Raw genomic sequence first — 6,000 nt, 5'->3', positions numbered from 1 at the left:
AATCCCGGAATCGCAAAATGTACGAGTCAAGCGAATAGGGATACGAGTCAAGCGAATATGGGGCATTCCACATGGTCGTGCATCAATTGCGCCAAAGATTTCCTGAATTGCGCCAAGCCCTCAAATGGTCACAAAAATGTTCCTTAGTTGCGCCAAGCCCAAGCCATGTAGGGGTGTGTTGCCGACAGAAGGAATGTCCTTGTTTACATGTCATCCTAACCGAACCTAATCTAACTTTACCTAACTTAACCCTAACCTAACCTACTCAATTATACAGTCAAAGACAGCCACTTGGCTTAGGAACGTATCGGGTGGCTCCCTGGAGTAGTTGGCGCAATTCAGTATAATTTTGTATAAACTACCTGAAGTATAACTGTATAACTACCTGACTCATAGGTCAGTTGGCGCAAATACTGCCCGCCCTTTCACATGGTCACCCCTCTGCAGGGCATGTAGGTTGCTACAGTACTTGCAATTCTGCAATCTACCGTTTTGGGCAAATAAAAGTATTGTTAATATTACAGTTTGCAATTTGCATTTTATCACCCCAAGAGTACCGTAATTAAAAACATTGCCAGGTCCTATAAAATATTGTGTTATAATAATGTTTGAATTAGGTGAATAAACACAACACTTGTTGCTTAGTGGTAAATAATTATTGATAAAAACATTTTATTACTTTCTAATTAAAATAAATTAACTCGTGTATGCAAAATGTTTTGTTTTTGTTTTAGTACAGGTGCGTGTCGTTTAAGAACACCTTAATTTGCTTGTTCATTAGTACTATTACTATTGAACCATACAATTTCAATACATTACTAAAAGAAAAGTAAATATACTCACACGAGACGAAGTAAATAAAAGAGGCTTGAGTAATGTGCAGTTTATTGGGAGCTCTAACAGAAGTACTGTAACGCCAAAAACTTCAAATAGGCATAACATTAAAAATAACTCCTAAAATATAAACGCAAGTGCAAATCAAACCCTTATTTTCAAATTATCTATTTTAAAAAGAAATGTTAAAATCTCCTAGTAATAGGAACACCAAGAGAGCTGTGCTATACAAGCACGCGCTGAAACAGCACGACACCAACGGGAAATGCTTTATTTCTGCGTCTCAAGCAAATTCGTCTACCCTTCTGAATCCGCCGTGCTAAAGACTTATTCGAGCTCTACTACTGTTCGTTATTTTATTATACTGTCTGTTTATCGTTAGTGTACTGTAGTTTTTATCTCATAAGGTACTCTCAACAGATTTTAAGCCTATTTTTGCATTCTTGTCAATAGGTCTACATATCGATGGTATAATTTTACTGTAACACAATAGACGAAATGATTGGATCACTTACTAAACAGCTGCTTCCTTACATTAGCAGAATTGAAAACAAGTCGGAAGTCGTTTTGAGAGAGGTTATAACAACATAACATAAAAATTAGTCCGTTTTGAAATGAAATGAAATGAAAAATCCTTTATTTTTCAGGCAAAGTTAGGGCCACATGGCCCTTTCTTACACTTAACCTGACATTAAAAATATAACAAAAATAATGTGACATTGGGATAACTTAATCTAATTAAACATAAAATATTTAACAATTCAAGTACCTACATATCTAAAAAAAACATTAAAATTTTACAAATAGAAAAGATCCAGTGATCCAGTTCTTAGCTTAAGATAGTTCTAACTTAAAAAAAGTAAAAGTTAAGTTATAAAGTTAAGTTAAGTTATAGTAAAAGATAGTTCTAGCTTAGTTGCAATATGACGAAAAATATAGGTATTTCATCACATGGGAAAAAACGTCTTTTTACGCACTAGAGATGGCATATACAGTACTGTCTAACGTCGCCTTTTAGTCCGTCCTACTTAGCCGATATATACAAATGAGATGCCATTCTAAATCCAGTGCAGGAACGAATGGTTATTATAAAGGTCCTTTTGGGCTTCGCCCCCAAAACGTTTGATTTATTTCTTGAATGCTGGTGAGATCCAGTGCTACCGACCAACTTGTTTTATAACTGGTTTAAAGGTGAATTGTAATTTGACAGCTTATTGATTACCATCGGTCAAAATTTTGACTCCAGTCTGATTGTAAAACGGAAACAAAACAGATTATGAAAATGTATTGGATAAATTGGTTCTTCCATGGTTGTAGCCTGATTGATATATAGATTAATTACTCTCCATAGGACGTATACAGTAGATATGCAATAATGTTTGTAATATTGTAAATCAATTTTTTTTTCTTTTAGGAGTCTAATAATGGTCTTAAACAGTCATATTATTTTTATTTCATATGTTGACGCTTTTCTAGAATGTTAAATATGTTCAGACATGAAGTTACATTTAAAAATTATAAGTGCGTTGCATAATTCGTTATGCCTTAGATAAAAATGTATACTGCTATTACCTAAATATGAATGGGCACCCTCGTAGGCCTATGTTCTAATTTATGTACAGTATATTGAAATTAATTACGTATTACTTTTTTCTACTTAAATTTAATATTGGGTTAATGTTAATTTATCTTGTTCCATAGCATTGGATAATTTCCTGAATAATAACAAAAGTTAGGTTGCAAAAGTTATAAGTACATGCATAAATGTATCATTCGGAGTTCTGCAATAAATTGAATTGATTTAGTAATCATGCTCAAGATAACTTTTTAAATTCTTGCCTATGGTCAATCATGTAAATTAGTCGTACACTTGAGCACATGACGACGTGTAAAAACCCCACATTTACGATTAGAAGATTGTTAATATTGGATCGTGCAACAGGTTGCAAACCTTGAAATACGTATTTTTTTTGTTTATGAAATGCGTATGGCTACAAGATGTTGTAATAAATGGATTCTAACCTATATATATGAAGGTATTCCTGTTCATCTTCTGTATATATACTCTCAGTTCTGAATGTCCGAAACTCAAAACCACCTAAAGGATAAGTGAACCCACTATTGCCGCTCAGCGCATGGCTAAAAAATCACCACGTACCTAGGTTTCGAGACAATAAATCTGTGCGCCCGAAGAATCATATTTCCAGAACATTTTAAGGGACGTGCCCCCGTTGGATCCGCTAGTGCTTAGGGCCGGCGCGCACTATCCCGACCACGACCACGACCACGACTCCGACTGGTCGGATACGACCAGTTTTATAATAGGAATAAATGGAACAGCGCGCACTGGTCGACTGGTCGGACCCTGGTCGGGCCCTGGTCGCACGACCAAAATTTTCCAGTTTGGTCGGGCCCGACCCGCTGGTCGTTGCAGCCAAAAATAGCACACAATGTAATGGGACGACGCGCACTACCCCCGACTTGCCTCCGACCCGACCAGTACACCACTCAACCCCCAGTATTCCTTGACTAATCAAACGATGAGCACTAGTTTTTGCGCCGGTCTGTGAAGTGACTCATTTGGTAAAATGTCGCAGGATTTTGACACTTTTGAAACCTGTCTTCATATTGACGTAGCTCTTCATAAAATGTTGCAAAATGCCCTTTCAGACCTAACAGTTAACATTGGATATACCCAGTTTAGTGTCTTCTTCCGCTTAACGTACTTACAATACAAATGCACCATAACAACTACTTCTTCAACAATCATCTTGACACTGAAGTTTGTAAAACATTCGTTTCCTTGGTCGGGTCGTGCTCTGGTCGCATGGTGAATGACAACCACTGGTCGGGCGTTTGGTCGTGGTCGTGGTCGTGGTCGGGATAGTGCGCGCCCGGCCTTAGGATCACAGAATCTTTATTTTGTTTTATAATATGACTAATGTTACAGATGGTGACGATTTTGCCTACTTTGGTTCAGCTGAAGCCTCCAGACATTATTGAAAGTACAAATTGATTTCAATAAATTACCATTTGAATGAACGTATTTTTTAACGGGTGGAGGAGTTACAAACCCCTACTCATGATCAGCTGGGCCTGCAATGGGGTTGCACGTGCTTCTCTCCGAGATGAAGAAAAGGGGTGACGAGAGAGGGGAGCGTTCGATACTTACGATAGTCAAATCGCATCGGAACTTTGCGATACTGCAGAAACAATACAATATATCGAAAATCTGATTAACAGCACATTTTACGTCATGCACGCGTGTTTTTATGTTTTAGACAGAAACTGGAGTAATTTTGGTCCGATTTTGATAAAATTTGGCATGGAGGTGTAGGGCGAGATAAACTTGAATCATTTCGCGAACCACCAAAATCGGGTACTGGAAATGGGGTAATGAGGTTTTGACGTTTTAAAACATTGTTTTTCCTTCAGATGTTTTACCCCTAAAACATGGAAATGCCCAATTTTTACCATACCCTTCGTGTAGGAGTAAAAGAACAAACATTTTTTCTACATTGTAGCTTCGGTGTACAATTAAAGGTCACGGAGAAAATAAAGAAAAATACCTTTGTATTTAAAATTCCTAAATTATTATCAAGGAGAAAAAGAAACCCGTTGTCGTTTTGTTTGCTATACATATTATGTTGATAAAACCTGTCAAATGTTTTTACTTATTCTATTAACATTTGGCCAACAAAACTTAAACATTTCCCTTGAATACATGTCTTGTTAAGGAAATATTTTAGGAATATTTACGGACGTAATTTTTATGCTCACTTTCTGACGATATGACAAATTCATAAAAACATTGTTAGCAATCGACTTAAAAAAAAATAGAACATTTAAACTGTTAAATGGTCACCAACATGGTTTTAGACGCTGTTTTAGACATGTAAAATTGATAACCACAGCTGCAGTACCTAGTTTTTTTTTAAATCTCCTATTGAATCTATAGTGGAATTCACAACTGGAATGTTTATGGACCTGTCAAAAGCGGTTGATATTGTCAATCACCACAATCAATTAATAAATTAATACAAAATATTAGGTATAATAAAAAATTCTATAAAATGATTTCAATCATATCATAATGGTTAAAGTCAGTTTGTGAGAATAACCCAAATCTAAAAGAAAAGATTTTTACAATTTACTCAGAAATTGAATCTATAAAAGTGGGGACAGCGTCTACGATTACGTACCGGTTGCGACCGTGCCGGATGCGACCCAGAAAAAACCTTTAGCCTTTAGTGACCCTGATAGTAGCTTTCAGTGCCACTTGTGACCCATTGTTAGAAGATGAGTTGTGTGAACCGAAGTTAATACATTCCTGCCAGAGACAAGCCAGTTAAAGACTAGGTGAGAATTAATACTTTTTCCTAAAGTTACCTAACAATGTACATGTTCTCTCACTGATTTTGAGAAAGCAAAGTGGCCAATTCGTTCATCAGTGAGACAATGTTAACATTGTCTTACTCTAATTACTTTGTCTCACTCCAGATTTGCAATGTGAAGGCACGAAAGTGGCCAATTCGCTCATCAGTGAGACAATGTTAACATTGTCTCACTCTAATTACTTTGTCTCACTCCAGATTTGCAACGAGAAGGCACGAAATAGTGAGCGCGTAACATGCAGGCAACGTCGTATGCGCGCGAAATACGTTGGTAGCACTGGCTGTAAATCAGCTGGTCAGCTGTTGTACTGTTGTATTTGTCACTTCACATTAAATGTTAAATTAAAAGTTCACTTCTGTGTAAAAATAGGTTATGTTCCTTCACCAATTTATTTGTTTTATGGTAACTGTAGGAAAAGTATAATGTGCAACTCGAGTTCAAAGTACAATTGCCTCACTCGAGAAACCATTCCTCACTCGCCTACGGCTCGTGAGTGAGGATTTCTCTCGAGTGAGTCAATTGCTCACTTTTCTCACTAGTTGCACAAATAACTATTAGGTAATATCTTTGACTATGGACGGAGATAGACTTTTATTTAATTCCATGTAAAGTTCTGAACAAATATGAACGTGGTTAAATTGAGCCTCCAACAGAGCGTGCATATGTCTGATTTAATCGGAAACAGCTGTTTTTTTACCTAGGTAAGCTGAAACGTAACTGTAGCATCATTTATGCTATATAAACTATCATAGCAACTTGAGGATGAATATA

This window comes from Macrosteles quadrilineatus, unplaced genomic scaffold (assembly GCF_028750875.1).
Source record: "Macrosteles quadrilineatus isolate MER2022 unplaced genomic scaffold, UCM_ALF_1.0 Scaffold_7__1_contigs__length_78375512, whole genome shotgun sequence".
Lineage (NCBI taxonomy): Eukaryota > Metazoa > Arthropoda > Insecta > Hemiptera > Cicadellidae > Macrosteles > Macrosteles quadrilineatus.
Note: the sequence above shows the minus strand (reverse complement) of the source record.